Source organism: Protopterus annectens, chromosome 9.part0 (assembly GCF_019279795.1).
Source record: "Protopterus annectens isolate FY-2018-M chromosome 9.part0, PAN1.0, whole genome shotgun sequence".
Taxonomy (NCBI): Eukaryota; Metazoa; Chordata; order Ceratodontiformes; family Protopteridae; genus Protopterus; species Protopterus annectens.
This window is the reverse complement of record NC_056743.1, coordinates 1117404195-1117427372: the sequence shown is the minus strand read 5'-3', so window position 1 is coordinate 1117427372 and position 23178 is coordinate 1117404195. Positions and strand designations below refer to the sequence as shown.

The following is a 23178-nucleotide window of genomic DNA, read 5'->3' as shown; positions in this document are numbered from 1 at the left end:
TATAAATAGCTGTAAGTTTGAGGGAGTACTAGACTTCCTTCTCACACCAAAAAATAATTGTTAGTTTCTAGGTTTTGCAGTGTAGTGCCACATGGTTTGACATTCGGAAGTCCTGCTTGCCAAAGTCACTGGACTTGATTCCCCACTGCTCTTTGAAGTCTGTGCTTCTTTTCCCCCAGAGTCAAAAAGATTTGACAATGTAGAGATGCCATCATGCAGCTCTGGAAACTTTTAAGTTAGTAACTCAAAAGTGAAATTTGAACTGTTCTTTGTAGAAGTCCATTCTTTGTTTTACTGCACACGTAAAGAATTTGCTGGAGAATTTGAAATAGCAGATTTCAGTCGTATCATCCATACATTTTGATGATGGTATTGGTAGAATAACTACAATGGTGTCCAGCTGTCTGTGATATCAGTTCACTATAACTATCCATTGAGATGCCATGAGTTTTCATCTGCTTGATGGCATTAAGCAATGAATATTTGCTGTAGCCTCATCTGACCATTTTTTTTCCCTCTTTACTGGCTTGCTGTATACACAGGCTAACACATCAGTATAGTAGAAGAGTAAGTATTGCTTGCTTGTATGCACTAGCCAGGACATTGATACAGAGAGAGACAGGTGTAATGTACTATACAAATGAATAAAGGATGTGCACAGTTTGCTTACAAGTAAGGTCTCTGCAGCAAAGACATTGTACTGTTTTGCAATGCGGTATTCCAACAAGTAGCACTGTTGCTTTGCCGTTGGTGCTGCAAGAAGTTCAAGTTAGTATACTGGATGAAAAGCGCTTTAGTTTATCCATTCAATGCACTTATTTCATCTGGAGTCTACAATTTTATTTGCCTGAACCAGTTGCCAGTGTTTCATTTTTAGTTTGACTTTCGTTTTTGAGCTCCAGTTACTATGGCAGATGCATCATTAGTGTCATTAGTACATTCTGTAATAAATCTGCCATTACCATTGGGATTGATGCAACACTGTTTCAGGCAGGCACAGAACAGCATTGCTTGGCATTGTAACTCAGTGTAATGCAGTGCAGTTTTACAGTTAGAGCACTCTGTAATATACCATTCATAGTAATCGATGGCAGTTTACTTTGGACAGTATGTGAAGTGCAGTATTGATTAACAGCATTAAACTTGGTACAACACTCTGCAGGTTTTTCCTATTTCAGACGAGTGGTTATCAACTCTGTGACAGAAATCAAAAACAGTTCAGTGTCAGTACCTTTGAATGCAGTGGGATCCCCACTGTTAAGCATCTTTATTGAATTATCATTTGTGATACGGAGAAGCTTATATTTATGTAAAAGTTAACAAACTGTATTAACAAGGTCACATTTACAAACATTGCATACCACATGTATTCTATATGATATAATTGATCAGTTCGTGCCTTCTCTTAATCATGTATGTATTGTTCCCCCAGTTTCCATTTCTTTTCTGTATATTTGGCTTAGGGTTGCCACCTGTCTGCTTTTTTTTCCCAGACTGTCCAGAAATCAAACAGATTCTCTGGTAGTCCAGAAAACACGGTACAAACTAAAAAAAAAAAACTATTTGGGTTTGTTAAATCTGCAGATGGACTATGTTTTTTTAAACAAAAAGGCATAGTAAATTGGCAGAAAAAAGGCATCAGAAATGGAAACAAAAGGTGGTCCCCATCTGCTGTCATCATGATGTCACAATGATGTCACAGTCATGGGTGGAAAGTGGGTAGGATGGCAGAAATGGGTGGGGTTATGGACAGTGTGAGGGGTGTGGCTTTGGTCTGGTTTTCACCGCAACAGAAGGTGGCAACCCTAAATTGGCTCCTACCTTTTTCTAAAGATCCCACTTGTCCTTTAATTTGTTAAGATATTCACTACAAGTACGGTTGGTTTAGACTTTGATTTCCATTTTCTATTAATTGCTTTTTTGGCACCTACCAGAATTAAACTTAACAAGGTGTCTAGCCAGTTCAGATCCTGTATCCAGCTCAAAAAAAAAAAAAATAGTTTATTTTTATTTTACATTTGTTTACTGCAAAAGTCCGACTGGACACACGTCCTCTTTCAGCAGAGGCCCCAGGGAGAAGATCTCCATACTGAACATGCAGAAATGCAGTAAATCATTAGTATACATAGTACAAGAAGTAAAATACTAGTTTAGACTAAGATAATATACAGTAAGTTTAGACATACGCTAGGTAATAACAAAATTAAAAAGGTAAGCATAAAAGACATTACACCATTATACGTTTCTCTGTAAATAGACCAAATTATCTTCACAATTTCAAATATTTATCAAATAGATTGCAGTTGTAGTTATATTTATTCACCTCTACATTGTATTAGTACTGAGAAATGCTGGTATGCAGTGAGGCATGGGTAATTAGAAGAGACAGAGGGAGGTGGTGTATTCAGAATTTCCTACAGAATAGACAAGAGGGAGAAGTGTATTCTGTAAGTGAAGCAAGGTAGTAGCAAGGTCAGAGAGAGATGCTAGTCAGGAGTAGAGCAAGGACACATCCATTTGTTGAAGAAGTGGGTTTTTAGTGATGTTCTTCATCTCACATTGCTGCAGTCCTTACATATGGGGTAGTCCGCTGTCCTCGGTCGGCCCGAATACCAAAGTATTAGGCTGACGTTGGTCAAGGCGCTTAAAACTGACATCAGGACGTCAGGGTACAAAAGCGCATGACCGACGTCATTTCCTCAGTCTTTTTTGCCGCATGGTCCGATGCAGAAGCAGCGTGCCATTCGGTGTTCTGAAATTTTTCGGAGTTTCAGACCGAATCCAAGTTGGTATACCCCGTTGGGAATATTTTGTTTTTCTTGCCTCAGTGTTTTACCGGATGTCAGAAAAAGTGAATAACTGTATTTCTTGTGGGAAACAGATACCGCATAGGGATTATCATTCTTTGTGTATTCCTTGTTTGGGGCCTGAGCACGACGTTGTTGGGTGGTGCTAGGTTCAATAAACGCACTATTAGCGAAGGTTAGATTGTGCTAGGCTGGTCTTTGGGAAGCAATGCATTATATATCGCCGATCGATTCTCCGCTCGCTTAAGAAGCACAAAGACAAAGCAGTTAAACCCAGGCAAGATGAGTCGTCTGTTCCGGACGCCGGTTCTTTAGAGGCTTCAGTGGAACCGGTGGTTCCGACGGAGACTTCTTTGGAGTCTCAGGGGGAGACTTTGATTTTGCAGGAGGTGGTCTCTCAGGAGACAGGTCAGGCTGAAGGGGCTTCTCAAGTTACTGTAATCCCCTCCCTTCCTAGGGTGGTTAGGCCTTCTCCTTCTGTTTCCAAGGCTTCTCCCAGAGGCAGGCCAGTTTTAGCTTCTGTTGGTGTCACTCCTAGTTCAGCAGGGTCTGTGCCTAAGAAGCACATGCTTAAAATGGCAGAAGATTTGATTACTCTGATTAGAGGTTCTTTGCCCCTTCCTGATAAGAGGCCTAGGGTGGAGCCAGAGTTGGGAAGTTTTGAGCAGGCGGATGTTTCAGAGTCTTCAGCTGAAGACTTGCAGGAGTACTCTCCTTATTCTGATTCTGATGCAGATGATTCCACTCCTTCTGCTTCTCCTCCAGAGGATTTTTCTTTTTCAGAGACACTTCATTCTATGAGGGAACATTTTAAGTGGGAAGGTCAGGACTTCTCTGATTCTAGGAAAAGGCTTAGGGAGTTTTGCTGTTACCCCAGCATAGGCCCTTGGCTATACCCCTGTTCTGGATGTTGTGGAAGATGTGTTTGCAGAGGCTTCACTTAATCCTGATTCTCTGCCTCCTGCTCCTGTTAAACCGGATAGGTATTACAGGGTGCCTGAGGCTCATAAATATCTTTATAAGAGAAACTATTAGTCAGGGACCTAAGGGTGTCAAGGCCTCTGTTGTAAAATTCCTCTAGATAAAGAAGCCAGAGCTTTGGATAGATGGGGAAAGAAGGTCTATACATCTTCTACCTTAGCTATGAGGGCTTTGAATTGCCAGTTTCATATGTTGAAATATCAAAACTTTCTTCTTTCTCAATTGAAGTCTAAGGTGGATGCTCTGGCGGAAGGCATTGAGTGTAAAGAATTACAAGATTTGGTGCATGTCTCTGAACAGGTGGGTAAGCATTCATTACAGTGTGGTTTTGATGCTGTGCAGGCCTCGTCTAGGTGGCTGCCACTGGCTCAGTTCTTTGCATGCACGCCTGGCTGAAGGATCAGAATTTATCTGACCATGTTAAGACAAGGATTTTGGATGCTCCTTTGCAGTCTGATGTGTTTGGTTCACCTGTGGAGTCAGTCTTGAAGAAAATGGAAGACAAGGCTAAGTCTATGCAGGCTGTTAAGGATTTTTTGCAAGTTCAGCCTCCGAAGTTTAGTAGGAATTGGCCTGCTAAAGGGTGGACGTATCCTTCTTATGATTCTCAGTCTAGGGGTAGATCTAGATGTGGTAGGGGCAGAGCTCAGAGTTCTTTCAGGCCTAGAACAGGGAGTTCACCTGCACAATCTGGTGAGGCAGGGGCCAGTCCTTTCGTAAACAGGCCCAATGACCTACTTTTTCAGCTGCCAGATCCTTCTTGCCTGGCAGCACCTTTGGGAGGAAGGTTAGCACTCTTCAAGGAAAATTGGATGTTGATTACCCAAGACAAATGGGTATTGGATATCATACACCAGGGTTACAAGTTTTATTTCCATACCTTGCCTCCTTTCAAAGGCATGCTCCTCAGCAAAGACTAGAGGCCAAATTTCTCTACTACTTCAAATAGGGGCCATACAACCGGTCCCTCTGCCAGAAGTGGGCCTAGGATTTTATTCTCGCCTGTTTCTAGTACCAAAGAAAGGAAACGTGGAGACCAATTTTGGATTTATCTATCCTCAACACATATCTGGACATTCCCAAGTTCAAAATGTTGACGTTACAACAGCTTTTACCTCTGCTGGGCAAAGATCACTGGATGGTGACTGGATCTCAAGGAGGCTTACCTTCATGTTCCTATCAGGCCCAGTTGCAGGAAGTATCTGCGTTTTCGGGCTGGGACTTCACATTATCAGTTCTCTGCATTGCCCTTTGGCTTATCTAGAGTGTTCGGTTCTGGCTCCAGTGGTAGCTTTCTTCAGGCTAAGAGGAATACAGATCTATCCTTATTTGGACGATTGCCTGATTCTGGCCCAAGAAAAGGACGAACTTCATCATTTACAGTATGTGATGGCAGTGTTAAGATGCCTGGGGTATTCTGTGAACGAAATAAAGTCCAGTCTAGTACCCTCTCAGGACATGTGCTTTCTGGGTGTGAGACTGAATACAGCATCCCAGATGGCCTTTTTGACCCCGGACAAACAAAAGAATCTTTCTCTTTACTTCCACCAGTTGTCTCGTCAGTCCTGGCTGACTGCAAGGACAGTCCTTCAAGCCTTGGGGTTCATGGCATCTTGTATTCTGGTACTTCCCAATGCCAAACTGCATATGAGGAAGCTACAATGGTATCTCAAGAATGTATGGACACAGCACTGCCAAGATTTGGACACTGTCATTCAGGTAATACCTTGCATTCAAAAGGAATTTTTGTGGTGGGCTCAGGAATGTCACCTAAACAAGGGACTCTCTGTGACCAGTCAGATTTTAACGACAGATGCCTCAGACAAAGCTTGGGGAGCTCATCTAAATGGAAAATGGGTACAAGACACGTGGCCTGCCAGACTTCAACATCTACATATCAACTTGAAGGAGATGCTAGCAGTCCAATTTGCATTGATAGCTTTCAAGGATTTACTTCTTCCAGGGCAGGTGTTGATTCAAACAGACAACACAACTGTCATGTGGTACATTAACAAGCAAGGGGAACGCATTCTTATCCTCTATGCAGACAAGCAATGATTTTGTGGGAGACTGCTCTCAGTTTACAGCTAAATCTTCAGGCAAGGTTTCTGCCAGGAGCACAGAACTCCTTAGCAGATGTGTTGAGCAGACAAATTATGGATCCCCACGAGTGGAAATTGGATCCTCATGTATTTCAGAGATTGACAGTGTTATGGGGAACTCCAGACATAGATCTGTTCGCTTCTCCACTAAATTACCAGCTGCCAAAGTTTTGCACAAAGGTTTCATCCCACAGCTTGGAAAGTGGATGCTCTCTCATTCAATTGGAGCAAGCTTCACGTGTATGCCTTTCCACGCCTCTCCTCCCAAAGGTACTGCTGAAGGTCAGACAGGACAAGCCAAACATGATTTTAATAGCTCCAGATTGGCCTCGACAGCACTGGTACCCATTACTGAGAAGTCGCCTCCATGGCCTTTGCCTTGATTCCTCACCTGCTGTCTCAGGAGAACAGTCATTTACTCAATGTCAAACTTCACTCTCTACATCTAACAGCCTGGCATATTCTGTTTTAAACCCTGGAGGGTCTCAGCTTCCACAACAAGTTTTGAATGTTATTTTGGAGGCCAGAAGGCCTAGTACAAGGAAGAAAGTTCGCAGATAAATGGAGGAGATTTTTATTTTGGAGTACAGCAAAGAACTTTGATGTTTCTAAACCTAATTTAAGTGTTGCGCTTCAATACCTTACTGAGTTATTGGACAAAGGTTTGTCCTTCTCCTCTATAAAGGTTCATGCTGCAGCAATTTCTGCTCACTATGACTGTGACCCACCATTATTTTCTCAGCCTTTGTTTAAGCAATTCCTTAGAGGGCAAAAAGATAAGAAGACCCCCATAGAGCTCCTACCCCTGCTGCTTGGGATCTCAATTTTGTGTTGGAAAACACTCACTCTACAACCTTTTGAGCCTGCAGCATCGCAGAGTTGAAATATTTATCATGGAAGACTGCTTTGGTTTCTGAATTACAGGCCCTTATGGCAGTTGAGCCTTTCTTAATTTTCCACAAGGATAGGTGGTTTCTAGTGTGGCTTTAAACCAAACTATTCATTTGCCTACTTTTTTTGCACACTTTGGATATACACAGACAGGAGCAGAACTAAAGGGTTCAGGCAGTCTCAGCAGTTGTTTGTTTCTTTTGCTTTGGGTTCTCAGGGCAAACCTGTTTCAAAACAAACTATTTCTAAGTGGATTGGTTTTGTATTGCTTTCTGTTATTCCCATCATGGTAAGGAAATTCCAGCTGGGACTTCTACAGCTTTTTTAAGGGGTGGCTACTAAAGATATTTTGGAAGCAGCTACTTGGAGTTCAGCATACACTTCTCTAAGCATTACCTCCTTCCACTTTACTCTAAATCTATGAACCTATGAACCTATGTTGGCAGCTCCTAATGCTTTATAGTTTTGCCATCCTCCTTTACCTCTGCTTTGGGATTCTACCCATATGTAAGGACTGCAGCAATGTGAGATGAAGAACATAGTACAGTTTTGTAGCTACCATAAATGTAGAAGATTGAAGATCCACATTGCTGCAGCAAACCAATCTCCTCCCCCTCCTTGTTGTTTGAGGTGGTGGTGGTGGTTGTTGTACTTATTGTTTGAAATATTGGTTAGTGCACGGGTGGTTGGTTAGGTTTTGCTGGTTTTGGCTTTGGCCTTTCTTGTTAGGGCCTTCTGACATCTGGGGCAAGAAAAGACTGAGAAACGACGTCGTCATGCTTTGTACCCTGATGTCCTGATGTCAGTTTTGCGCCTTTGAACGTCGGCCTAATACTTTGGTATATTCGCCGACATATGTAAGGACTGCAGCAATGTGGATCTTCGAACATCTACATTTATGGTAGGTACAAAACTGTACTTTTTAAACTGGGCTAGTGATGGTTGTAATATTTTCTGGTAGTTCATTCTAGATTTCTCCTAAATGATTTGAGAAGAGGGCATCTCCTGTTTGATTTTTTGGAGGCATTAATGTTTATGTGGTGTGTGTTAATGGAGCGTAAGGTTCTTTTAGTGGCACATGGATGAAGTAATGTTTGCAGGACAGGTGTTTTCTCGGGTTCATGGAGGATTTTATGGACCATGGTTAACTGGATGTAGTGAAGGAGGTGGGGGAGCTCATGATTAGTTGAGTTGCTATACAGTGGTGAGTTCTAGCAGGTAAGTTTGTAGCATGTCTGACAGTGCATGTTCAGTGAGGAGCTCTTCTCCCTGGGGCCTCTGGTGAAAAAGGACACATGTCCAGTCGGACTTTCCCAGTAAACAAATGTAAAATGAAAATAAAAAATGTATTTTTTTGAGCTGGATGCAGGATCTGAGCTGCCTAGACACCTTGTTAAAAGTACAGCAGGATTCAAGTTTTGCTAGCTCAGATTTTTTTTAGATTAGCATATGGGAGTTGTGTACAGTAGTGTGGAGATTGTGAGTTTGCCAATGGTAATTTTAGTATTTTACTGTAGTGTTTGTTTCTATACAGTGTTCCAAGTTTATGTACTTTCTTTACAGTGTGGGAAATGTGATTATTAGATTTTAGTTTGCAATCAGTTTTGACTCCTAAAAGTTTGATGTGAAGTGATGGGGAGCTGATGGTGGTGATTAGTGATGCAATGTTGAAAGTGTTAGTGGGAGAGGCTGATTTAGTGGGATGGAAGATCATTAGTTTGTTTTTTGTGGGGTTTAATATTAGTTGCACATTTGTGAACCAGGGCTCTACTACTAGAAAGGATTCTTGTTAGATTTTGAAGGTCTTGAAGTGAGGAAGCAGCACGTATCACTGTTGAGTCTTCTGCATATTGGATGAGAGAGGCTTGTGGGATTGAGATGTGGAGGTTATTTTTAAAGATTGGGCCTAAAATAGAGACTTGAGGGACACTTAGAGTCACTGGCAGTAGAGGTGATGGTCTGTTGCCAAGAAACATCGCAAAGTGGCCGGAACTTCTCTGGACGGGAAAGCGTAGGGCTGGCATCCAGAAAGCTAATCCTGGAACCAGGCTAGGCTAGAATTACAGAAGTTTAGTTAGGTGGGGATGTTTAGAAGTTTAGTATGAGAAACCATATCAAAGGTTTTTGAGAGGTCAAGGAAGATAGAGGATACATGATTATTGTTCCTATGATAGTTGACAGTATTGTAAATGACAGAGCGGTTGATGTGCTATGAAATGATTGAAAATCGTGCTGAGTGTTAGAAGTTTTAGTATGTAGATAATCAGTAACTTGCATGTGAATTACCCTTTCTAGTATTTCAGACAGTGGTGATAATAATCAGATTGGATTGTAGTTAAAGGTGGCTTTTTAACAGATTTTTCTATGTAGAGGTATAACGTAACACAAGACATTTTCCAAATGGGAGGAATTTGTTTAGCTATGGATCTATTGATAATTGATATAGGATAAGCTGTTCATCTGCTGTTAGTTTTAAGAACTTGGCAGGTAAGTTATCTAGAGCTAATGTAGTTGATTTGAGCATTTTCAGCAGTTTTTTGATTGTGTCAGTGACTACAGGTCGCAGGGTGAAGGTTGATTTTAATATTGGGAAAGGCAATGGTAGTTCTGATAGCCGAGGGGGTTTTGATTGTTGGATAGTGCTAAGATGGTTTCAGAAAAGTATTTATTAAATTGAGTAGCGACATTATCTGAGTTATTAATAGTGGTGGTAGGGGGATATACTGATTTTTCTCTGGTAGAAGTATACTGGTCATTACTGACCAGAAGTTTTGCAGATTATTATGGTGCTTTGATTGGATTTCATAGTAGTAATTTTGTCTTTAATTTGTCTCTGCTTTATTTCTAAGTTCTCGCTAGGTTTGTAGAGTGGGTCGGGACCTTGATTTATTTCATGCTGCTCAGACTTTGTCTCTAGATTTAAGTAGCGTTTGTGTTTCTTTTGTTAAACATGGGGCATAGTTAGGTTTAGCATGTATACCCATGACTGGAATGTTCCAGTTTGCTTTTCTGTCTGACTAGGGTGCTTCTAAAGATTCAGAATTGACTCTTCAAAGATGATTGTAGTGACTCTCTTTTGACCCAGGGAGAAGTTCTCTCAAAAATGGCCAAGCGCAGTCAGAAGCTTCCTCACAGAATGGACTTACCTCACAGAGGTGGAGTGGGGGAGGGTGTTCCACCCCACTCTTGAACATTTTCAGCTGACTGCCTGGATGATAGTTTTACTACCTTTTAAGGCACCTTTTTTACGAGCATTTGCAACAGTTATTAAAGGTGGCAAAGAAACCAGCTGTTATAAAATCATATGAGCAAGCGGAAAGCAATGCCTAATTTATGCAGAACCAGGAACCTTTTATGGCTGCTATGATTGTTCAGTATTTGTGTAAGTCATCATTTGGTTTTTCATATTCATCTGTCAGCAATCCTGTTTCTACTATCTACGTTTGTCTGCCCTTGGATCTTCTCTTTCTATCCTACTACAAGTGAATCAGTTTTTCAAAAGGGTTTTGTGCATCTATCCCCTTAAGACAGGTGGCTGCTGCTTTGGTTCTTGATTGTGTATTGTTAAAACTTGGCAGTTTCATTTTGAATCCTGCTGATGTGAAGATCGTGTGGTTTTTTTTTTTTTTTTTTTGCCAGTTCAGATCTTTGAGTTGTCAGATTTAACCTCCGTGCCTTCTCCCAGAGCTTTGGATCAGAGACAGAGACTTTGACTCGTCCCTTACCAACAGTTCCCTCCATCTGTCTAAAATACCTCAAATCTCATTTGCTATCTGTTCCATCCAGACTTGTTTTCTGATATCTCTTGTATTTGTTATGATAGGTGAAAAATTGTTTCCTTAATTTGCTTTCCATATAGTTCTGTGTGGTTATAGTGTAGAATAGTGTTAGGTTAGTTTGTAGTTTTATAGCTACTGTTAAGCTTTAGTATGGTATTAGTGTGATTTTCTTAGATATTTATAGTATTGTTTAATAACTTTAATATTTGTGAGTGTTGTTGCAGTAGGTTTTTGATAGGGTAGTTTTTTAGATTGTAGTTTGTCTCTCTGTGTATATAAATAAAATTTTTCAAGTAGTGTTCATATATTTTTTTCTGATTTAAGAAAACCATCAGGTTTTAAAGTGTTCGGCCTTTGGACACAAGATCCTCATTCCTTGTGTCTGTTGCTTAGTTGCCACTAATCATCAGGCAAGTTGTGGTATTTGTTGCTTTTAACTCTAGAACCATACAAGGTAGGAGGAAACAATTAATGATTAAGGGTTTGTTCCCTCACAGACAGGGTCTTCTACATCCACTATGTCTTCTGAAGCACAACCTTCATCTGCTTCTCACAGTGCTGAGAAGAGGAAGGAGAAAGAAAAGAAAGCTTAAAGAGAATCACTGAGGGCAGTATGTAGAAAAAAGGACTGGAGATGAGAAGAGGATAGATCAAGAAAAAGGTCTCCATATTCATCCAGTTTAACTGGAATGATACCCATAACTTCAAGGCAGCCAGATCTACCTTTCAGTCTTGTCCGAGCTCCCCCTGGTAGAGCTACATTGTCTCAAGAACTGGTGAGATCTTCACTTCATTCACTGATGCTCTTACAGATCATATGGCACAGGGGGTGTGGAAGGATCATATTAGAGTGATTTCTTTACAAAAAAAAATGCTAGATAATGCTAGCAGCTCCAAAAGATAGAAAACACTGGCCTAAAGGACTTCCAGTAGGTGCTATGGTGGTGGCAGCAGCCACAAAGAAAGAACTGTCTGAGGAGAGTTGCTTTTTGTTCATCCCCGTAACAGAGAGTTAAGGGCCTTGGACAGACTAAGGAAATGGACTTGTACACCAGTGACCTTTGCATTCAGGAACTGAATTACCTTGTTCACTTGACTCCTTTCCAGAGGGACTTGATCAAGGAGGTGCTAGTCTCTTTCGGATATCAAAAAGAGTGTACACCCAAATGCTTGCCTTACAATCTCTACATGTAATGTAGCAATGTGCCTGCTATCAAAAGGCAGATGATGGTACAAGAGCAGCTGGTACAGGCATTACCATGTGTTGCCATGCCTAGATATTGCTATTCGATTTCACCAAAAGCTTCACTGCATTCTTAATGTCCCTTTCGATGGTTCCATAGCGTTTGGATCCAAGGTTAAAGAGACACTTACCAGGAGTGAGGAAGATGGTAAGACCTTGTCTGTCATAGGAATAGGTTTCACTCCAAAAAGATGCTATCCAGGCATCATAGGAGAGGTAAGAAAATGTGGTTCAGAAAATCACTTTTTCACCTCGACACTCATGGGGATAGACCCTCTGAGGCAGATGGGAAGGCAACTCTAATTGGAGCCTACTCAGTGGAAGAGGTGAACTGCACGTTCAGGGCTTTCATGGCCCCTTCACTGACTTATCCTACAAGTGCCCCTGAGGGGTTACCTGACTGCTGTACTCTGGAGGCAGTTTGGGGGGTACTTATACCCGCAAACCTGGCAAATCATTACTTCTGATTCATGAGTGTTGGGGGTAATTACCAGAGACTATACCATACCCTTTTTGTGTCCACCAAACAGAAGATAAAAAAATTCCCGATACTCCGCATGATCATTTGGAATCTGCAGCGGTATAAGTTTAAAGTTGCTAGAAAAAGTCAGCCAACATGTCTTCCTGACCAGTTAAAATCTGGAGTCTATTCCAGGTTCATTTTAGTTTCAGAGAAGACGGGACTTCAGGCCAATATTGGATCTAAGCCAACTAAATCCAACTAAATCCGTTGGATCAAACTGAGAATTCCAGATGGTCACAGTACAATCCATGCTACCTTCCTTGAGGAAGGATGAGTGGATGTGCTCTGTAGAGCTCAACGATGCCTACTACCATACAAAGATTCAAAGGCAATGCAGGAGATTTCACCTTTTCCAGCTGGGGGCCAATAATCAATTCAGAGCACTGTCATTCGGTCTCCGCACTGCCCCCATGTGTTCACCAAGATTATGGCAGTGACAGCAGCTCACCTGCAACTGCAGGGGATCCAGGTTCTTCCCATATTTAGATGAATGGCTCTTAACTACTACCTGCAGGGATCTACTGCTACAGCATCAAACTTTCCTACTTTGCCTTACAGATCAGTTAGGGATAACTACCAATCCAGCAAAGAGCAAACTGTCCTCTGCTCAGTTAATAAAATTGATAGTATGTCGGATCAAGCAATTCAACAATCTGACGAGCTTCCCTCATCAAGAGTAGTGTCTTTAAAACCGGTGGTTTTTCATATAATTCAGCATCTCTGCCCCACAGCAAGTAAGATTGATCGTACATTCTGTCTGATGGCCTCCTCCATTACTTTTAGTACCACTACCAAGATAATACTTGAGTGTTGTGAAGTCTGTCAGTTCAAATGGTCACAGTGCTTTTATCTTCTCCATGCCACAGTTCGTCTCACTCAAGAATGCATAAACCGCATATTGTGGTGAATAACCTCTGTCGGTTGCAGAAAGATGCTTTTACCCCCCCCCTCCACCCGAGCCTCAGTAACTACGGACACTTCCCTTCTAGGATGGGGGGCATTTTGAGGGGAAGACTGTCAAAGGAACATGGTCACCTATGGAAGCCAAATTTTACATCAGTATATTGGAGATGAGAGCAGTCATCCTAGTGTTGCAGGTTTTCCAGGACTTACCTACACAAGGGTGTGATTTTTGTCCATACAGGCTGTGTCAGTGGGATGGTACATCAAAAAAGAATGGGAAACCTGTTTATATCCATTTTGCTAAGATACCATGAGAGTTTGAAAATGGGCGATGTCTTCCCATCTCTTCATAGTAGCAATTCAAGTTGAGCAGGTTTATCCTGTTACCTCATGAGTGGTGTCTCGGACAGTGCCAATGGAGATTTTCATCTGCTGGGGCCAACCTTGCTGCAACCTCTCTACCTCCTCTCTGAACAAGTGCAGCAGTTTAATTTGCCCTCATTCCTCCAGAGGGAGAGTCACTGAGTGATGCTGTAAGACATACTTGGCTCATGTCTCTTCTGTACATTCCCACCAATTAACTCTCTTATCAGAAGTCATACAGAAGACCATGATGTGCAAGACCAAGGTAATCCTCTTTGCCCCATTCTGGCCCTATCAGGTTTGGTTCTTCTTTCTTTGGCCTCATTTGCTGCATCCACCTTTGGTGCCGGATCCTATTCTATATCTCGAGTCATTCATCCAGGATGCATTTGCTGGACGTACAAAAGTTAACTGCATTGTTTCTTCATTTTTATTTATGGTCAGAGATGCCAAGTTGTCTTCAGTAATTAACATAATTATTTTTTAAAAGCAGCCAACCAAAAAGACTTGAAAGCAAATGGAAGAGATTTTCTATTTGGGCATTATCAAAAAGACTGGACCCTTTCTTTGCCTCTCTCCCATCACTATTGGAGTTTTTCAGAACTTTTTCACCAGCGTTCTAGTTTTCTACTATCAAAGTTCATATTTTCACATAGACCATAATGACTCTACCATTACTTCTTTTAGGATTGCCAAAGCTTTTCTAAAAGGAACTGTTTTACTGAGACCTCCCTTTTGGCACCTAGTTCCTCCATGTGATGTCATATTGTTACTTCAGTCATCGACTCAGAAACCCTTTATCTTGAAGCATCGGGTGACCTGAAATTTCTTTATTGGAAGAAAACATGCTTTTCTGATTACCATTACTTACTGTAGAAGAATTTCTGCATCGGACTGTCAAACGAGCCACACTTTTTTCTTTGCCACAAAGACAGGGTGTCATTGAGAACAAATTCTACCTTTCTCCGAAAAGTCTCATCTTTATCAAGTTTGAATCAGTCCATTGATATGCCAGTCCCTTTTTTTCCCTAATTACTTTATTTTACTTAGTCTGATTTTTAACTTTGATATGGTATATTTCTCTCCTTTTCCAAAGCAAAATTGGGAAATCATGTGTCAAATGTTGCACTTTCTGAGTGGCTGTCAGACTACATTTATTTTGTTTATAAAATTGTCTTTACACACAAAACCGAATGCTCATTACCCTGGAGCAGTTTGAATCTCTACAGCATTTATGAAAAGAGTTCCCATTGACATTTGTGCAGCGGCAACTTGGGCAATGGCCATATATTTATATTGTATTACAAATTTAATGTGCTTCTATAAGTTGCACATCCTTTGGCTCTTCTCAGGAATGTCCTTGTTAATACCCATGTTTTTTGAGGCAGCTTGGGAATCTGTCCCAAACATTGAATTGGATGAAAATAGACCACTTCGGATAGGAGTTGTATACTTACCATAACAATAGATCTGTGTTATCTCACTTTTGTCCAGTTCAACATTCCTCCCTCCTTCACCCTTCTAAACTGCCAACTGCAAATTTCTGGTGTTCTGTTCAGATGGGCCTCGACAAAGATCTTGTCTACTTGAGGCCAATTTACCAAGTTTGGCATAGTTAAATTGTGGTTCTGTCATTTTGTCGTTCTTTGACCTTCCCTCAGAATACCTCTGATCCTGTATGCCGCTCATGGATGAAGCACCAGGATTGTGTTGCTCCAGTTCATGTGTTGCCAAAGTTTTGAGTGTCTGCTTCTGCTTTTTTTTATTGCTCTTCCCAACTTTGCTCCCACTTCCAACTCTTTTCATATAGATTTAGAAAAAAAAAAGCCTCCTTTTTATATGTGGTTCTTCAGAAGGTCTCTCTCTCCTTTTTATCCCTCCTTTCATCTCTCTTTCCCTATCTCTACTGGTTTGTCATGGCTGAAAAAGCCTGATAAATTCTTAGAGTTTTAAAAAATGCACTTCCTGCGGACATAATATTCACTTGTCTGATGCCCACACGGAATTTGTTTACTGTCTAGGCCCTGCTCACCTAGACAGATCTTGTGAGGTATGTGGTGGTTTCAGTCCTAGTGCTCTTGTGGACTGCCACAACAAGTTGGCGTTAAAGGGCTTGCATCCCCCTTCCACTTCATCTACACCCTCTACTTCAGGGGCTTAACCACCTGTTAGAAAGTCCAAGGAGGCAAAGGAACACAGGAAGTGTTCCCCTGAGTGCTCCTCCTTGGAGCTGCCTAGAAAGGCACCTAAACAAGTGGATCTGAAGTTGTCAGATCCAATGATTGTGGTCCCAGATCTCTCTGTTCCAACTGTCTTCTCGGAGCAGGGTGTTTCTGCTTGGAACCCTCCTCCCAAGGAGGCCTCACCCAAGCCAGTGTCCAGACCGCATTCTGCAGCCTTATCCGGGTCTACCCGCAGCTTGTCTGCGCTAGAGGTGGATAGATGAAATAATTTTTCAAGGCACAGATTCAGATGGGGGTACTGCTGGCTCTGTCCCCCTCTGGATCTGGGAGGAGGCATTCTCCTTTTTGTCCCATGGCTCTTTCTCATATCCATATTCCTGCTTCAGAGTTGTCTGGTTCGATGGCCCCAAGAACCAAGACATCGGATCTGATAGTAGTTGCCACATTAAGTCCGGTTTTCCTGATGTGCTTGGCTCTGGGGCCCAGTGCTTCTCTGAGCCGAAGCTTCGAGATAGTCTGGGGGTTGACTTCAACTACAAGGTTTTCAGAGCCATTTTTTTTTTTTACCTCCGGGCCTCTGCATTTGATAGCTTGGCTCAGGCTTCCCCCTTGGAGAGCAGAGTGATGGGGGTTCAGGAAAAGTCTGCTCCAGCTTCTGCTTCAGAGGGACGACTGTTGGATCCTCAGTCTGCATTTGAGGTGATGGAGAGGGTCCTCACCCATTCTTGGGGATTCCCATTTCTCCTACCATTGGAATCCATCCTTGCCCACACAGCGTCTGTCCTTGAGGTCTGTCATCTTCCACTGGGACAGCCGTTGCTGCAAAAAGCCCCCAACTTCTTCCCATTGCAGAACCACATTTTTCTTCCGACACCTCCCAGGAATATCCCACCAAGGAGGTCCCTTGGAAGAGTAAAAAGAGACACCTGGATTCCTCACAGGAATCTATCTCTACAGACATGGACTTCGTGGTAGGAGGAGAGTCCCGTCCCCAGATATCCACTTGACGATGTCTCCATTGCGGACATCCTTGAGATCCTCTGCCAGAAGGGTGGATGCTCCACCGAAAGCCCTAACCCAGAGGAGTCTGTGTTCTTGGAGGCCTTTGGCACTGGCCCATCTACATCCTGGATGTCCCCCTGCCAGGCATTCTTATTGTTTGTTTCCATTGGGGCATGGAAGGTTCTGGACACCGTAGAGCCCATACCCAAGCGGGCTGACAAGATATTAAGAGCTCCCTTGGACAAAAGGGATCCCCATGGATGCCATGGTTTTTATGACAGCCACTATAAAGGTGCTAGCTCAGGAGAGCTCTACTGTCCATCCACCTAACAGGGAGTGTGGGGCTTTGGAAAGGTTCGGTAAGAGGGTTTGCTCTTCATCCACTTTTGCTTTGAGTGTTGAAATATTTTGTCCCATTTTATCAGGCTACAGAAGGACCTGATCAAGGAACTCTCTAGCTCGGTTCTTGAGTCCACGTCTGAAGAGGAATACAAGACATTTTCGTCCACTCCACAATCTGTTTCTAATTCGTCCATGAGGCTGATTGTTCATGCGGCTGAAGGCACTTCTAAGGCTGCCGATTCTGGTATTGCCTTTGTGTCATGCTTGGATTTGGCTGCGTGACTTTATGGAACCTTACAAGGTATTTGGCAACGCACCCTTTGGTTCATCTCTGTTTGGTCCCATGGTTCGTGGCACACACTTCAGTGAGATGGATGGTAAGACCTTGTCAGCCATCGGAATCTGTTTTTTACGCCATAGAAATCCTTTTCCAGGAATCGGTGTGGAGGGAAAACGGGTTCAGGAAATCTCAAGGTCCTTTTCTGGATTCTCAGAGAAACTTTTTTCCTCCAGAGGTGGAGAAACAGTTAAAATGGTAAATGCTACCCGATGGGCAGAGGGGGTCTGCAAAGTTGAGAGTCTTGGTATTCCTCCTTGGACAGACCCTTTCAGTGCTCCTGAAGAGTTGCCCCAATTGTCCATCTCTGGATGCAGTTGGGGGAGGGCTTATCCTTGCACCCAGAAGCCTGGATGACCATCACAAACTATCAGTGGGTGCAAAGGATCATATCTAAAGGCTACTACATTCCCGTCGTAGACCTTCCCAAACTGAACGCTTCCATGTCAGATGTGCCACCCAGTCAGCGGGAGGCAGCGGCGCTAGAAATTGCAAAGCTGTTCCAAAAAAGTCATCCAGGAGGTCCCTTTTGACCAAGCCAGATTGGGCGTCTACTCAGGGTTCTTTCTGGTACCAAAGAAGACTGGGGATCTAAGGCCAGTTTTAGATCCAACACCCCTGACGAAATTAGTAAAAAAAAAAAAAAAAATCAAAATTCAGGATAGTCACGATCTACTCTAGCCTACCTCTTCTGAAGATGGATGACCGGATGTGCCCAGTAGACATGAGTGGTGCATACTGCCATCTCAAAATGGAGAGGTGCTCCAGATGTTATCTTCATTTCAGGCTGGGAGCCAATCATTACCAATTCCAAGTGCTTCCGTTTGGTCTCACTACAGCCACCAGGGTGTTCAAATGCATGGCAGTAGTTGCAGCTCATCTCAGACTGCAGGGATTTCATGTGTTTCCGTATCTTGACAACTGGCTCGTAAGTGCTTCAACCAGGCATCTACTCATTCAAGCCAGAGATTACCTGTTAGTTAGCTCCCATTCTGGGCATAACTGTAAACAAAAATTGCAGCTCAGTCCTGTTCAGCTAAAAGACTTTTTTGAAGCTCGTTTGAACACAGTCAGAACTATGGCTTTTCTACCTCCACAGAGGGTGTCCTCTCAGATTTCATCTCTCTCAAATCCTAGCAATCCCATGTCCTCCATTGGAACTAGTTCTATGAATGTTAGGTTCTATGGCTGCCACTATAATGCTACTGCCTACACTACGCTTACACTTTTGTGAATCCTACACTGGACATTATTGCTTCAATGATCATTACATCGGCATCCTCTGACTCACCCTATAAAACTGTAAAGGGTTTGCATAGACAGTCTTCTCTGGTGATTCCATTCTGCAGAAGTCTACCAAGGTCATTCTTTCCCCACCAAACACCACGCTGATCATGGGCTCCTTCCAGTTGGGATGGGGGTGGGGGGCATTTTCTGGGACGGACAGTCCAAGGAATGTGGTTGTCTCAGGAGACTAAATTGCATATCATCGTACTGGAGATATGAGTGGTTCTTGTAGCATTGCAAGCTCTGTACAGCTTCCTTCCTCAGGAGACCATTTTAATCCAAATGGACAGTATGTCTGTGGTATGGTACATCAACAATTAAGGGGGAACCAGCTCTAACCCACTGCATTGAAAAGCCATGAGTGTGGCAATAGGCGATCTTTACCAACTGCTGTCTAGTCGCAATGCACATTCTGGGGGAGTCCAACATTCTAGTGGACATATTCAGCAGAATGGTACTGATGTCTCAAGTCATCTCTGAACCAGTCAGGTGGCAAACATTATCTTCCACAAGTGGGGTCAACCTTGCTGTGACCTCTTTTCTTCTCTCCGTAACAAATGCAGCAGGTTCATTGACCTGATCCCTACCCAGGGACAGCCCCCAAGAGATGCTATAGTCCATGCTTGCCCTCTTGGTCTGCTCTCTGCATTTCCGTCTTTACCCAGATTCTCAAATTCCTTCAGAAAGTTCATTGGTTAAAGAGCAAAGTAAACTTCATTGTTCCTTTCTGGCCTTGCCAGGTTTGTTTCACTTTTCTTTAGTCCCATCTACTTTGTCGACCATGGACTCTGGAACCTTTTCCAGACATGTTGTCCCACCCCTTGGGGACAGACTCATCTGAACCTTCAAGGTTGAATATCGACAGCATGCTTTCTCCAGTTCCAGTGATGGCTAGACATTCTCCGTTTTAATCCCCGGTCAGATTCTGATTTCAGCTCATAGGTGTTTTCTAGGCTAACGACCACAAGGGCCTTTTTTAAGCTTAGCCATGCATTCCAAATCTGACTAGTTCTGATACCCTTGTTAAGTGTAAGCATGGGCCAGGGAGATTAACCATTTACAGGTTACCTGTTTGCATCAGAGACATAGGTGCCAACCAGGGATTAATTTCCAGTTCCCACCCAGTTGTCCAAGTTGCACTTGAATTGGATTAGGGAAGAACTTTGCTTCACATGAATGGGGAGTGTGTTCCATAGACAGGGTAGTCTCTGGGACACATGCCTATGTGTCTAGCAGGTCCTATTTGTATCACAGGCAAAGTTTAAGTCTTTAGAACGGGTAATTCTGGTACTGTTTGTTTTGTGGATGTGCACCCATCTGACAATGCCCTGTATGCCAGGTATAGATCTCCCCTCAAAAGCCTGTAGGAAACGGAATACAGGGATAGAGCCTTGAGGCAGTCTATGTAGAACATATTACTTGTGCCCTGTATTCTTTTAGTGAGGAACCTCTGTGGACGTTCAGTTGTTGGATATGCCTGGTTGGGTACATACCAAAGGGGGCATTGTACTCAATGATGGGTTTGATGAAGGACGAATACAGTGGAACAAAGACTTCCTTGGACTTTGCTGCCATACCTTTATCAGTTGCACAGCATAGAATGATATCCTCACCACTGTAGACATGTGATGATCAAAGACTAGATTACTATCTGTGTGTCTGTAAGTCCCTGACAACTGGGCTAACTCTAAGAGGTATGTTGTCAATATGATAGTTACCAGGGATGGATGACTTCGCAAAGGATACTGTTGTGCATTTTCTGGCATTTAGTTTGTCCATGACTGACAGCAGTTGTTTCTGTGCCGGTGTGAGATTCAGTCACAGCTCCTAATTTGAAATCATATGCAAAGGTAATCAGCCAGAGACCACTGATATTGGCCTTGACTTCTGAGAAGTAAATGCCAGAATGGAGCGGTCTAAGGACTGATTCCTGAGGGACTCCACTTATGACTGACCTCTTTGTAGAGATGGATTCCCCAATTCTAACTTCCTTGATCTTGTCTGTGAGCCATTTGGCTATCCCCACTGGGTGACGTACGGGTTTGTACCTAACCCCTTGAGTTTGTCAACAGTGCCCGTGTGGTGTATTGTGTCCAATGCCTTGGCCAGGTCAAGGTAGGCAGTGTGAACGATTTTGCCCTCATCCATTGCTTTGGTCACCTTCTGAAAAGAAGTCCAGGTTTAGTAGGCATGATCTGCCCTTTATGAAACCAAACTGGGTTGGGTCCAGTGTCTGGAAGTTTACTATATCTGATCATCTCCATGATGATTCTTCCCACAAAACTCACATATCTTCCTAGCTCACAAAAATCTGCTAGGAAAATATACAAGAGCAAATGGAAAATGTTCTCTATTTGGGCTTAGCAGAAGCTGATAGATCCTCTTATGGCTCCTGTTCTTGTGATTTTAGATTTCCTGGCCTTTCTTTTCCAGAATGGAGCCAGCTATTGTACGGTGAAGGTTAAATTGGCAGCCATTTTGCATTTCTACATGGGGAAAACACTACTACGCTGGCTTCTTCTAAATGTAAGTTTTTTCTCAAGGGGCACATTTTTATTCCATCCTCCAAAGATCCACCCCCCCTTTGGGATCTTACTTTATTTTACAAGCCTTGATTCTTCATCTCTTTCAACTAGCAGCTAAACTGGATCTGAAGGTTTTTCTCCTGGAAACCTGCCTTTTTGGTTGCTGTTATGTCAACGAAGAGTTTCTGAGCTCCAAGACCTTTCTGCTAAACCTCCTTATTTGATCTTCCATAAGGATAGCGTTTCCTTACAAGACCAATCCATCCTTACTAAAGTGGCCACAGAAGACAATATCTGTCAGTTCATTTCCCGGTTTTCTTTCCCAGCTAGTAGAGTAAGGGAGAATACACACACTGCATCTTCTAGATGTTCATAGGCAATCTGGCTAGATAGTTGCAAGTTTGCATCCCCGTTGTTCATTCGTCAAAAAAAAAAAAAAATGCCCTTGCCGGGTCATGTCTAATCTCATTCATTGAGATCAGTGGAGACTTATCAAGCCTTTTCCTCAATTGTTGATTGATATCTGTGCAGCTGCCTCTGGGTCAAGGTCACATACCTTTATTTCTCATGACAAGCTCGATATTATTTCTGGAAAGAGCTGCCTTTGGCTCTATGGTGCTTGGAATATCCTTTCACAAGGACCACCCTAGGTTCTGTGTAGCTGGGTACTGTGCAAAAACAAAAAACACGGCAAGGAAGATAACAAAAAGGGTCTGTTTGCTGAAGATAACTAAAAGGGTCCATTTAGCTGGGGATGGTGTCCCACAGGTCGAGGAATGAATGAAAATGACATCAGATAAAGAAGTTATGTTCTTACCATAATGTTCCATCTGTGTTGTCCATTTTCATTGTTTCTCTACCTCCCCACCACAGCCTCTTTTCCATGTAGACCTGACGGAGTTGGGGTCTCCCAGGAATTGTAGTTCTGGGTTGAGACCCTGAAGCTTTATCTATCTATATAGATATTTAGCTGCATACATTTTTAGCAAATTCTATCTGAGGTATTTTGGGGGAAGGAGGCATTATAGGATGGAGAGAAGGAGCTTGCGCTTTGAATCTTGAGTTTGGAAAGAGGCCAAGTCAGATCTGAGGTCTGATCCGAAACCCACAAGTCGAGGAAGAATGAAAATGTACAACACAAATGAAGTGTAATGGTAAGAACATGACTTTGTTTTTTACTCCATAGAAATTTTTATTCTTTTCAGGAGATCTTCTTTATGGCTGGGAACAGTCAGCAAACTCAATTTGAGGTAGTTTAGACAGGAGAGAATTGTAGGTAAGTGAGTCCGATTCTGGGATCCAAAGCTTGGTAAGAAGGCACAGAGGTTGGATCAGGCAACCCAAATGTTGAACCAGATGAAAATAAGAACACAGATCTATCATGTTTTCTCCTGTTACTGTCACTAACTTTCTTCATAGAGCTGAGCCTGTGATCTCTACAACTGACCTTGATACTGCAGGAGCTTTGCCACAAGGCCCTAGTACTACAAATTTACTAAGAATTTTGTCATTGTATAATGTAACACATTTATCATGAAGGTTGTTGCTGTGTATTAGTTAAATAATGCATGCGCTGTGATTAAAGGTCTCCGTGAAATAGTCCGTGCACTCAAAGGATCTCTTACTACGTTGGCCACTGTACCCTTTGTTTTGACCAGTAGATTGTATTGTATATGTCCATTGTTTTAGCCTTTGAGAACTGACAGAAAACCTGTATCTTTACATCTCTTGATTTGTACTGACTATAAACTGATTGCCGTCAGTTGTAATTTGATCTGAGGGTGGGAAGCCCACTACGCTTGGCTTTGCTTTGCTCCCCTACCCTACTCCCACTTCCAACCTACCCCCACTCCCTCTTACTCTATACTTACTAAATCCTTATTTCGCTTGTGACTCATTCCAAAATCCTC

The 23178-nt window shown here is 42.6% G+C and overlaps 1 protein-coding gene across 3 annotated transcripts in view; it reads left to right on the top strand.

Moving 5' to 3' along the window:
- The window catches only part of GTSF1 (gametocyte specific factor 1), a 1343308-nt gene that overhangs the window by 594834 nt on the left and 725296 nt on the right, over positions 1-23178 (top strand). The window lies entirely within an intron of this gene.